The sequence below is a fragment of the Candoia aspera genome, chromosome 1 (genome assembly GCF_035149785.1).
Source record: "Candoia aspera isolate rCanAsp1 chromosome 1, rCanAsp1.hap2, whole genome shotgun sequence".
In the NCBI taxonomy this organism is placed as follows: Eukaryota; Metazoa; Chordata; class Lepidosauria; order Squamata; family Boidae; genus Candoia; species Candoia aspera.
Genome location: NC_086153.1, coordinates 270,244,121 through 270,257,452, shown reverse-complemented (window position 1 = coordinate 270,257,452; position 13,332 = coordinate 270,244,121).

The window sequence follows — 13,332 nt, the reverse complement described above, 5'->3', positions numbered from 1 at the left end:
TTGGTAAGAAAACAAAAACAAAAACCAAGAACACAGAACCTTAGGATGGACTGGTTATTCAGTTTTAACTTTATTTCTCAAGCTGCATTGTGTACTAAATGGGTTGTAAATTAGATTCTAGGCAACAATATGTTGCTTTCCTCTATAGCAATTGATTGAATTAGATGGGTCAAAACATGGCTGGAGCATTGTTCTTACCATATCCATCATAATTCTGTACAGGTACATAAGTACATTTTCTTCAAATTCTCACTTCTACCCTTTTACTCCTCTACTCACTTATAAACACATGCAGAAGACCACATTAAACATCTGAGATGTTTAGATTCCTTGTATCTAACTTATATTGCACATTTAGAGCATTAACAAACCAAGACCAGAGGGAGCAAAAATAAGAAGTTTGCACCCACTGTCAGTTTCTCCCTTTGCAAAGGGAGTGCTGCAAAAGTGGCTGAGAATAAAAAAAGGGTGGCAATGTCCATGTTTAATGAGCTAGCATTTGGAAGCACAACTTGTAAATACAGTTAGCTATTTCCCACCACCGGGAAACACTCAAAGAGATGGCTGCTTTTTCTTGGCAGTCTCACCCCTATCTCAAGAGCTCAACAATTTCTCCTTGTCCTACTAAATATGTGTGAGTCAAGTGTTGATTGCTGCCAATTTCAGTGGAACCCGCTGTGTCTGTTCTACTCTGATTTCTATTTTTTTTTCCTTGTGATAAATGGGTCACTTTTGCAGCAACAGCCAAGTTGAAAGACAGGAGCCTGGGCAACTATTTGAGAAGACCATTTGATGCACTGCCTAGAGTCAACTTCGTAAGACACGGAGGGGATTGCTGGAGTTGCCTAGCCACAGGTATTAGGCACATTTTTGGATCATAAGAGCCGTTAAGGACAACCATCAACACCGAGAATCTGTATGTCAAAATTCTAGGTATGTGATTAGGGAAGCAGTATGACATCCTGGATGCTTACTCTGACACCCGTTTAGCTTCCTGCTTGACTTTAATATTTTAGAAGATACTTTGAATTAAAAAGAAGCAGTGGCAGGCATGGTACAAAGTTCTTTAATCATGATCATCATGATCATGATCTGTTTTTGTTTGGGTGTTGTTGTTTTTTGCTAAAAATGCCTCTAAATCTTTCATATACCTAAAGCATTCTTAAAAAAATAAGAACAGCCTGTATTTTGATTGCAAGTGAGCTTCCTATCTAGACAAATGATATCTTTGCACCTCTATTTATTAAGAGTTAAGGCATCTCAAACACTAAAAGCCGCATAAAGATCCATTGTGGTCCCAGCACCCTTTTAAGAGTTCTCCCTTCCCCAAATAACACTGCTGAAATTCAGCCACCAAAGGGTGACACTTGTCGGCCCATGGGGGTGGTGGGTGGTGGTGGGGGAAGGGACAAAGGATAAGAAGTTAAATAGGGTTGTTAAGCCTTCAGGGGTTTCAATGCACCAATTTTACTTAAGTGCAGTCCCTGGCTTCCAAAAAACAGCTCAGGTCCATCCTACACCCTTTTTGGAAAGCAAATTAATCTGAGGTGGCTGGGTAGTGAGCTAAAAGTTATATCTCATTCTAATAGGGACTGGTTTCCATTAGAAGTTTTTTTTCTCTAACTATGGCTGTAGATTCTCAACTGGGAATTCTGTGTACTTGATGATCTATGTTCACTTCTTAAGCAAGGATATGCAGAGAGACTCAAGTATGTTAAAATATTTGAACAGTAACCTTTATTTGCTTAATAAGCAACTGTAGTTCTCAAAAACCCAGGGAGAAGAGTATAAAGATGTACAGAAAGGCAGGATATTCAGTGAGACTCACAAGGTACCCAATCTTTTTTAAATGATTTCATTTGGTTCATATACTGGAAAATAATCCAAGCTAGGGAGCAGTAGAAAGGGCAGAAGACAGACTGACAAAGCCCAGCATGGTGTAGAAATGATAGGTAGTTGCAGAATTTTTAGTGACTTCTTCTATTCAGTAGTCCCTGGAAACAAGAAGTTCTTTCTTTGTTTTGACTTAAATTGTTACTTTTTGATTCAGTTGTCTAGAGGAAAAGAAAGAAGGCTTTAATATGATGCAATTCAATCCTTTTTGTCAAAAGCTTCAATAAGGTTTAGGGACAAATCACTGTCTTCACAAGCTGCTTCATAGCACATCAGAACACTCAATATATTCAGCCCACCAGTGATCCAACAGACTTGATATGCTATGCTAGCCTTCAGAGCCTAAGGTCCTCCAAATTACAAGTCCCAACGTTTCCAATCCAACATACCTGTAGACCAACAATTGCATTGCCACTCTGCAGTGGCCTAAGTCATGGTGATGGACAAAATATATTTCTTTACTCTACTTCCAGAGATGGCAGAGTCTGTATTGCTCTACATGAGGTGATTCAGTGGAATGCTACTTCTTCAACCATGTCCTCAGAAAACAGTGTCTCTGACAACATTCTGTCCCTTTCATGAATAGATCTTTTTGTTCCATTTCTCTCACCAAAGAAAAAGCTGCCATTTTTGCAGAAGTGGTAGCCACAGAATGCACACACACACACGCACACACAAGACAAGCACTTTTCAGCTCCCCCTTAGAGAGTTATGATTTAGAAGCAACAAATGGAGGCATTTCCCTACCTCCAATTATTAAGAAAACCCATCAAAACTGGTAACCAATAGAGGGCAGAACCCTGAAAGAGTAATTGTCCCATGGGAAATAAGAAGAACACAGAGTAAGGAAACACAGGAACAGTTTGAATAGCATAGAACATTCGCACCAAATAAAAGCTAGTCTGAGGAATTAAAGCAAACAAATGTCAACCCCATGCGGTGGTGTATTAAGATGTGCTGAGCTGTAATGTGTTGTGGCACTTCATAAATTAAAGCTTTTGCTTCTCCCCTGAGGGGAGAGAATACAAGTGCAGTCAAATACTTGAACTCAGAAGTTCTGCTGGTTTGACACTCCAGGTTTCATGATTCCAATGATCCTGCAAATCAAGACAGTTCAGTGCACAGTCCTCTGACTGCCCTGATCTCTGAAGGCTTGCCGGTAAGAAAGGAAACAGATATCCCCAAAATTCAGAAGTAGCAAATGCTTATCAGCATATCTTATTAACATGGTGCTTCTCAATGAGTGTTTTAGAGCACTAAATGGCAAAACATTCCTCATATTTAGAAAGCATCTTCCAAACATAACTCAGCATCCCAAATGGGGCATTCAGATAAAGAACTATAATTGCATCCCATCTCACCTCACCCTGACACAGCTTAGCTAAGAGGTTAGTTTTGCCACAGCAGACTTCCTATACACAAAGAATGCTAGTTTCAAAGCTATAATAGATTTTAAAAAAAGACTAACTGAGGGTCTCACTGAAAAAACTCAGGGAAAACAATACAATTCTGCTTAATGGTGGCATTACCTTTCCAGCATTTTTCTGCCAATTATTTTCATTGTGTCAAATGGCTTCAAAGGCAGATAAAATAATTGGTAAACAGAGTGTGATGGAATGTCTAACAGACCTTGGAACATGAAGGAGGCATCCTTAAAGCAAAGATTTCTGAGTCAAGGGGAGGGACGAACCATGAAAAAGAGACTCAGAATTACTCCAATCTAATTACTCTAATTTGAGATGGAGAATTTCTTTGGCAGGCTTTCAAGATTTTGTTAACAATACCATATTAGAAATAAAGATATCTCCAGAAATCCAAGTGGTGTTTTTTTTTCTGAGTCTGCCTACTGTTAGAATTTTATTTCCTTACCAAGTTTGTTTCTGAGCCGGGAACAAAGAAACAGGCAGTTGCATGAAATTATGTTCTTTATTCTTCACCCAAAAGCAAAAGCAATGACAGCAAGCTATTAGGCGGGCAATTACACAGGACCCCTTCCTTACAGCACATTACATACATTCAATTCAATTACTTCTTTAGAATACCACCCCTTTCCATATAAGGGACTTCCGTCCTTGCTAGGGCCCCTTGACCATTAACTAACAATACCTTTTCTCAGAAGAAGCTATCCTTGGAATGCACACCTTACCTTGTTTCCGTGAGTACAACTATCTACCAAGGCCTGTGAGACGTGAAAGGTAAGAAGGCCAACAAAACTCTTCAAGGAAATAAAACATGGGTTTTTTTGGTTTTATTATGGTTTCAGAGCCATAATAAAAGTACAAATGTTCTAATATATGAATACTAAGTATAAAATATATTTGTATGTAAGTTCCATATATGTAAACTCTTCTATCACTACCTGGAAGGCCTTAACGCAGACCAATAAAACCAACTCAGAACATCTAATACCAGAAGGAACTGCTGCACAACTAGCTAGGTCTATTATCTGATTCAGTAAAAGGTGAGGAAAATACTCCCAGAGATTCAGATGTGAAAGACTCAATCAACCAATCCAATAATCTGGGTAGTGTACAGAGTGCAGCAATATTTGGGAAACTCAAACTCTAAGCAACCAAACAGACAGTTTTCCTCTCTCTTTCAGGTAAGCCTCTAAAAGGGGCAGTTCCATCATGGGGAAAGGGAAATTGCCCCATCCTGGAATGAGAATTGGTGAATCAAGAGAAATAGCCCTCTACAGAAATGTGGCATTAGATATAAATGATATTTATATCATTTATATAATTTAATTAAATTAAATTAAATTAAATTAAATGGATTGATCTGAGCTGTTTGTTCCTTTAGTTCTATTTTGTTCTACCTACTGTATATTGTATGTGTGCCAGTATGTGCAAGCATGCCAGTAAAATAATTGTGAGTAAAAGCCTGTGGGACCTATGAGATTTTCTTTTCCTTTCTTCACAAATGAGCTCCTTCACCTGAATCTACATAATAAACACCTTTTCTTCTGCTGAGATCCATAGCCTCATTCTGAAAGGACATTTAAATTTAGCTAGGGCAGGAAGCTGGAAGACAGAGTAATGGAAGGTCTCACCCATCTCCTCCTGAGGTAAAGAAGGTGGCAGGAAATCTCTCTGTAAAGAGTGTTGCTGGCAGCTATCAGACAGATTTCCCAGATGGTGGGAGGTTACAGAAGTAGGCATTATGTGGAAAGGGTTTAGAGTTTCTGTCTGAGGGACCCAGAGTGGCCAACCCATTGCATATCTGTGCATGCATGAGGAAGCACACACATGCAGTGATAAAATGGACAAGGAAGCTTCTACCTCACATTAACTGACAGCCAGATGCCTTTGAGTGTCAGTCCACATTCACTAACCTCAAACATAGAATCTATATCTGCAGGAAGATCAGTTCCTGGATCACATATAAAATTAGATTATCCAACCCTCACCCTTTCTACTGGGAAAAAAAAATGTTGTTCTTCTTTTTTTGAAACAAAAATGGAGATTGGGAACCAGGACTGAGAAGAGAAGCAGAGCATCTTCCATCTTCCTAGCAGCCCCAGAGACCTAGAAAAGAGTTCAGAACGAACTAAGACTTTTACCTCTGAAAAGTAAAAATTTAGGTAGAAATACTGTATAAGGTTACTTTTAATTTGACTGTGTATGGTTAAGTCTAATTTATTATCTCTGGTGATTATGGTCCATATATAAGTGCAGTCCTTATGTACTTATGCACATTAGCACCTCTTTACATCAAAGTTACCTCTATATTAGTAGCAGATCAGTATGATCGTGTGATTCGCTCCAAGCTTTATACTGCTGGGTGTATTTTTTATTGGATATTCTCTATGCAGTCTGTGTTTTGAACAGTTCTATATTTTATCTCCTCCTCCAACACTGAATGTTTTCCATGCAAACAGCATATAAAAAGAGGATTTTTACCTTTTCTTTTTTCCCTTTTTAAAAAAAAATAAAATTTGATTCTATTCATATCTCATGAAATGAGATATACTGTATCTCAAAATGTGTTTATGTATGATTTGCCTTGCCACCTATTGCAGTGCTGGAGATAGTGGTATGGGATTTATCTCATTTATTTCTTTATTTCCTGTCAGATTGCCAGAAAGTAACATGGGGTGTGGGAGCTTTATCTCTGTGATATATCAGAGAATACCAGGGAAGGCACTCTGTGGAAGATAGGTGAAGGCAGAATAACCAAGCCACTACACCAAAGCAGGAACGTGTGTAGACCCACCAGGTCTGTGAGAGAGGACATTTGAGACCTCCATACTGATACTTTATGGTAGTGTTTCTCAACCTTGGCCACTTTAAGATATGTGGACTTCAACTCCCAGAATTCCCCAGCCAGCAACCCTGGCTGGGGAATTCTTGGAGTTGAAGTCCACATATCTTAAAGTGGCCAAGGTTGAGAAACACTGCTTCATGGGCTCAGCCTTACTGCTACAGCAACCCACATATGTGTACAAGAATCACATGATTATTTGCTTTCCAAATGTTGCTGATCCATCCCTACTGCTTGATCAGATAAATGTCTTTTAAGCATGCATAGCCAGAACAAGTACATAAGAATTCCTGAGTTGCTCTGGAGGTGCCAAAATAATTCCAGAAATACATTACTTTTAATCCATTGGCAAGATTTGAAATATTTGAAGTAAGACTTATTTATTTATTTAATTAATTAATTTGTATGGCTGCCCATCTTGTATCCATGACCCTGAGCGGCTAACAATTAAAACAAAACAAGAACAAGTAAAACCACAACCAATGATTAAAAACATAAAGAAGTAATAGTAAGGCTTTTCATAAACACCGATTTGGTGGACCTTTGAGGATCGTATTTGGCCATTCTGTCCATTTATACTCATTTTTGCAAACTGCCTTAGGAAAAGAAGCTAAACAAATGCAACAACACGAGAAGCCTTTTTGATGATTTGTATTTCTTCTCATCCATCTTGAAAGCACAGTGAGCGCTACAGATGTTTAGAAGAAATCTGGATGAAAAGAAAGTGAGCAAATCTGACCACTCTATTTCACCTATGAGACACTGGGAGACAGAAGGCCTAAGAATACCCTTGGGACAAGAACTGTATGACAAGTCTCCAAGCATCCCAGGGAGATATTCCCATTTTAGACAGAGAAATAAAGTCACTGACACATTCATTTCACTAGAACAAGACTTTCAGAAAAATGGATTCATTTATGTTTACTTCAAAACCCTGTGTCTAGAAAGAGAACCAACTGACATAAGTATTATAATTATTTTTGTGAATATTCTAGGATGGAATAGAAAGGTGTTCTTTCATGTCAACACATAGAAAATTTCTTTATTTGATCAAAAACCAGGATCAACACACTTGGTGTTTATATGTCTGAGTAGACAACACCAACATAATTGCAGCAAACAACATGCAATTCTATGCTCTAACTCAGTGTTTCTCAACCTTGGCAACTTCAAGATGTCTGGACTTCACCTGCCAGCTGGGGAATTTTGGGAGTTGAAGTCCAGACATCTTAAAGTTGCCAAGGTTGAGAAACACTGAGTTAGAGCATAGAATTGCATGTTGTTTGCTGCAATTATGTTGGTGTTGTCTACTCAGACATACCTTATACTGCTATAACTAGTTGTGTTTATTGCATTAGATATCCCTCAGATTTTCAAAGACAAGAGGAGTAGAATTGCTATTCTAGTTGAAACTGGTCCATTCCAGCTAAATTATAAGTTATTATTTATAGACCCCCATAATCAGAATTAACTCTTGGTGGTTTATAATACAATTAAAAACAGTACACACAGTAAAACCCAGGAGGGAAAAATCAATAAAATATGAAACTGTACAGCCCTGGTTCCAGCCTCAAATCATCAATAGCAGCTAAGCCTCCAAAGTCTGCAGCAAATCTCTATTTTTGCACCAAAAGATAGCTCTGGCTTTTTGGACCTCCTGGTTATGGGGACCTTCCATCTTTGGTTCTGAATGGGGTGGCACTGCTCCAGACAGATCCAGTGTGCAATATGGGGGTCCTCCTGAACTCATGGCTCCTGCTTGAGGAACAGGTAGCAGCTGTGGCTAGGAGGGCCTTTGCGCAACTTTGGGTTGTGTGTCATTGTGCCCATTCCTGGACAGGGGAGCCCTGTTCATGGAATGTACTCCATATGGGGCTGCCCTTGAAGAGTATTTGGAGGCTTCAGCTGGCGCAGAATGCAGCAGCACAGGCAGTTAATGGTGCTTGTTATTCTGCACGTGTGACACCACTGCCCCGTAAGCTGTGTTGGCAACTAAAGAGTGTTGGCTGGTGGGGCCCAGAAGGAAAGCCCGTTCTGCTGTGACACCTGCCCTTTGGAACATCATCCCCCCAGAGACCAGATTGGTTCCATCCCTGCTGGCCTTCCGCAAGGCCTTGAAAACTTGGTTTTGTGCCCGAGTCTGGGGTCCTGTGTGTGTGAGACAAAGCCTGTCTTCTGGCTGATGGTTGATAGTTATTTGGATGATGCCTGGCTGCTATGTGTTTTATTTTTATATTCTGCATTTTCTGCATTTTAATTTATTGTAAGCCACCTACAGTCATGAATGTGAGATGGATAGCCACTTAATAATAATAATAATAATAATAATAATAATAATAATAATAATAATGATGATGATAATGATAATGATGATGATGATGATGATGATGATTTAGGAGTAAGTGCCAATCAAACCATTGAAGGCAGATTCTTCCAATGCAAAAGAGTGAGGCAAGTAGTCCACAGTCTAATACGGGTCACTCTTTCTTCTATGAAAAACATAACCAATGTTTTTTGTCTTACTGCTGCACTATTTGCTCCTCTGCCTCTCTTTTATTTAGGATGCATACACTGAATTCCATAATGTTTACTCTTGATAGCACCAACAAAGTAAAAAGTTAAAAAAAATTCAACCCTCTATAGGGCTGCAAAATGGGACAATTCAGACCCAGAGATCTTGGTCTGGGATCCTAGAGCTAAAAATATTTCATCTTCTACAGGTAGTCCTCACTGAACGACCACTTGTTCAGTGACTGTTCAAAGTTACAACAGCACTGTAATGGTATGTGAGAATGACCTTGGGGGACAAAGCAAAGAGATGCAGCCAAGGGAATGGTCAGATAAAAGGCAGCTGAGCCTGCAGCAGGAATGTGGGTGGTGCAAGAGTCTCAGAAGAGACCCTCCCTCTTGGGGCGGTAAAGGGGATGGGGGAAGAGATGTACTTTCAGACTTGCAAGATTCTATTAATGTACAAAAAAGTAGAATTAGCTTATCTGGTTGTGTTTCCTGTCTGGTCTACCCAGCCCAGTAAAGTTGACTGAAGCTGAACAAGGACTTAACACCTGTTTTTGCAGTTGCAGCCATCTCAGCACCCCCACAGTCATGTGATCACATTTGGGTGCTTGGCACCCAGATCACAATTATGATGTCGCAGCATCCCACGGTCACATGATCGCCATTTGCGACCTTCACTGCCAGCTTCTGGCAAGCAAATTCAATGGGGAACCAGGAGGGGGTTGCAAATAGTGATCATGTGACCGTCGGATGCTGCAACCACATGGGATTCACGTAATGATGGCAACTGGGACTGCTGGAAAAGTAGTCATAAGTCAGCATAGTCACAGAGACTTCCGGGGGAGGTATGGTGAACTGAAGACAACTGTCCTAACAGCCAGGAACCACGCTGAGACAAGGAATAGGTTTCTAGTGTTTATTACTTCTACATTAGACAGAAAATCCTAACAAACTGAAGAAGCATGGGAAAAACCCAGACAGATAAACCCCAAAAGTTAAGGCGGGTCTGATCTGTGTCTCTTTGAATGGCTGTTTAACTCCTCAGTACTACACATGCATTTTCCCCCCTGGATAGAGGCCCCCTCCTGCTCACCATCAGTACTCATGACATCACCCTCCCTCCCAGATTCACATTCCATTTCAGCCCCCTCCCTTCCAGAGTTCCTCCCTCCCTCCAGGGTCTCATGAGAGTCCATCTCCCCCTCGAAGCTCCCATGGGAACTGGGCAACGATGGAAATTCTTCAAAGGAAAGCTCCTCCAAGGACGAATCAGTGCTGCTCTCCCGGTCTGATAACGCTTCTGGCCCAGCTGGCTGCTGCTGGAAAATAGCTAGATAACTAGAAGATTCTTCCCCCCTCCCCCTTGGGAAATGCAAGCCAGAAGTGGAGGGCTGCGGCTCCCCCTCCTCCTCTCTCTCTGGCCTCAGAGCCTCTGGCAGGGGTGGAGGTTGCCAACTTACGAACTCCTCTGCTTGGGATTCCTCTGCTTGCTCAGTCAAGTGAGGAATCTCTGGTAGAGTGCGAGGCTTGGGTTTGTGAGGGAAAAGCTGATAGAATCGTTGAACCAGCGCTGGTGCATGCACATCTCTGGCATTTTCCCACATGTGCTCTTCCTCAGGGTACCCTTTCCAGTGTATTAAATATTGGATGCCCCTTCCCCTCCTCCTAGAGTCCAGAATTTCCTCGACTTTGTATTCCTCCTCCCCCTCCACAATTACTGGAGGTGGGGGGGCATTTGTGATCGCAAGTTACTTGGGGGAGGGTCTTTGGCTAGCAAGGCTCTGTGAAAAACTGGATGGATTTTCATGGATGCTGGCAGCCTTAAGCGATAAGCCACTGGATTTATCTGCTGTACCACAGTGAAAGAGCCCACAAACTTAGAGTCCAACTTCTTGAAGGGCCTGGTAGAGGTCAAAAACTTGGTAGAGAGCCATACTTTGTCTCCTACCACAATCGCTGGCCCCTCTTGCCTGTGAGCATCTGCAGCTCTCTTGTAAGCACTCTTTGCCCTGTTCAGCTGCTCCTTTAACAACTCCTGTGCGGCTTGTTGCTCTTTAAGAAAATCAGCCATGGCTGGAACAGTTCCCTGCTGGGAGGAGGTGGGCAACACCCGAGGGTTAACCCTGTAGAGTGCTTGGAAAGGAGACATCTTGGTAGAGGATTGCACAGAGTTGTTATAAGTAAATTCTGCCATGGGGAGCAGGGCTGGCCAATTGTCTTGCTGATAAGTGGTGTAACACCTGAGATACTGCTGTAACCATTGGTTAATTTTCTCAGCTTGTCCATTACTAGCTGGATGATGCAATGATGACAGGTGGATCTGGACCCCTAATGACTGGAAAAGGGCCCTCCAGAACCTGGAAGTGAACCGAGGGCCTCTGTCACTCACCAAGTGATTTATCATGCTTCTATACCTAAAAACATGGTCCATAAACAACTGCGCTGTGGCTTGCGCAGATGGGAGGCCCTTGCAAGGAATAAAATGCACAATTTTAGTGAAAAGGTCCACCACCACCAGTATGGAAGTCAGCCACTGGACCGGGGATAAATCAGTGATGAAATCCATGGAGATTGTATCCCAAGGCCTACTGGGGGTGGGTAGGGGTTGCAAGAGTCCTGTGGGCTTCCCTGGAAGAGGCTTGGCTCGTCTACAGGTATGACAAGAAGCAACATAACCCTTTATGTCTGCAGTCATCTTAGGCCACCAGTAGTCTCTCAGAGTTCTATGGAAAGTTTTGAAAACACCTCCGTGGCCTGCCATTTATGGTCATGGCAAAGTCTCAGTACTTCTTTCCTCAATGAGGGGGGAATGTATAATCACCCGCTATGCCAGAGGATTCCTGCCTCCACATTAAATGGGGAGGCAGTGTCTTGCAGGCCCCTCTGGAGGTCATCCATCCTGGCCCTGGCATACGGGTCCTGTTGCTGCTGAGCTCTGACTCTTGTAAATAGGTCCTCTGCTTGTCTGCCTGCTGCTAAAATCTCTGTCTGGTTCCCCCTCATAGACTGCTGAAAGTTGTGAGGTTGTAATATAGTAGCCTGTACCTCCTGCTGAGTAGCGGGGGTTGCCTGATGGATCAAGACAGGGCATCTGCCAAACGGTTCTGCACCCTGGGAACATAAGAAATAACAAAATTGAAACGGGAGAAAAACTGGCTCCATCTGATTTGGTGTGGGGTGAGGGAACTGGTGTTTTGTAGAAGCTGTAAATTCTTGTGATCGGTGCAAACTTTCACAGGAAGGGTTGCACCTTCTAGCCAGTGCCTCCACTCTTGAAATGCTGCTTTAATTGCCAGCAACTCCTTGTTAAAAACATCATAGTTTCTCTCTGCTGGTGAGAGTGTGCGGGAGAAAAATGCACAAGGGAGCAGTGTCTTCCTTTCTTTGTCATTATATTGCAATAAAACAGCAGCGATAGCAAAATCTGAAGCATCTGAATGCATTATGAATTGCTTTGTGGGATCAGGGTGCTTTAAAAGCGGCTGGGATGCAAAGAGCTGCTGAAATTCTTGGAAGGCTGCTTGCTCCCTCTCCCCCCAAATGAATTTTGATCCTTTCTTCAAAAGCTGTGTGAGGGGTTTAGCCCTGTCACTAATTTATTTATGAATCACCTGTAAAAATTGCAGAACCCTAGAAATTTTTGTACCTTTTTCACGTTTTGGGGGGGTTGCCAAGAGAGAATTCCCTGGACCTTAGAAGGATCCATGGATATGCCTTCTGTTGATATTTTATAGCCCAGGAAATGTAATTCTGTTAAATCGAAGGCACACTTCTCTAGCTTGGCAAACAGCTTGTTCTCTCTCAGTCTTTGTAAGACATTACATACATGGGTTACATGAGTTGTAGCATCCTCAGAGAATATTAATATGTCATCTAGATAAATGACCAGATACTTATCTAGTAAATCAGAGAAAATTTGATTCATAAATCAGGAAAATATGGCTCCTGCATTAGACAAGCCAAAGGGGAAAACAAGGTACTCAAATTTACCAAACCTGGTATCGAAGGCAGTCAGGTATTCATGCCCCTCTTTCATCCGGATCAGAGTGTACGCATTCCTGAGGTCCAACCTAGTAAAAATGTGTGCTTTCTGTAAGTGATCCAGCAGATCAGATATTAGGGGGAGTGGGCAATTTTCCTGACTTTATTGAGAGAACTGAAATCATGCACCACTCTCATGGGTGCCTCCTGGTTTGCTGGTGCCAATGGGTCAGGCTTCTTTGGTATGAAGAAGGTAGGAGCAGGTGCTGGGGAAGTAGATGGTCGGATGACACCCTTTTGGAGATTAGAATCCAAGTAATCCTTTAAGGTGGCTAGTTCCTTGGGGGACATGGGATATTGTTTCCTTGCTGGAATCTTGGCTCCTGGTATCAACTTAATGGTGCAATCACAGTCCCTATTGGGGGGGGGGGATAGTGCTGTGGCCTCTTGTTCACTGAAAACATCTGTGAAATCTGCATACTTGGCTGGCAACTGGACCCTCCCTGCTTCCGTGACTGCGTTGGTTGCTGGAGAGAGAAGAGCGGCTTGAATCTTGTGGTGCTGGCATTCCTTAGCTGGGAAGGAGATTGCTCCCATAGTCCAGTTCAACAATGGGTTGTGGATCTTCAGCCAAGGCATGCCCAGGACTATAGGCACATTAAGTGATGCAGTAACATAAAG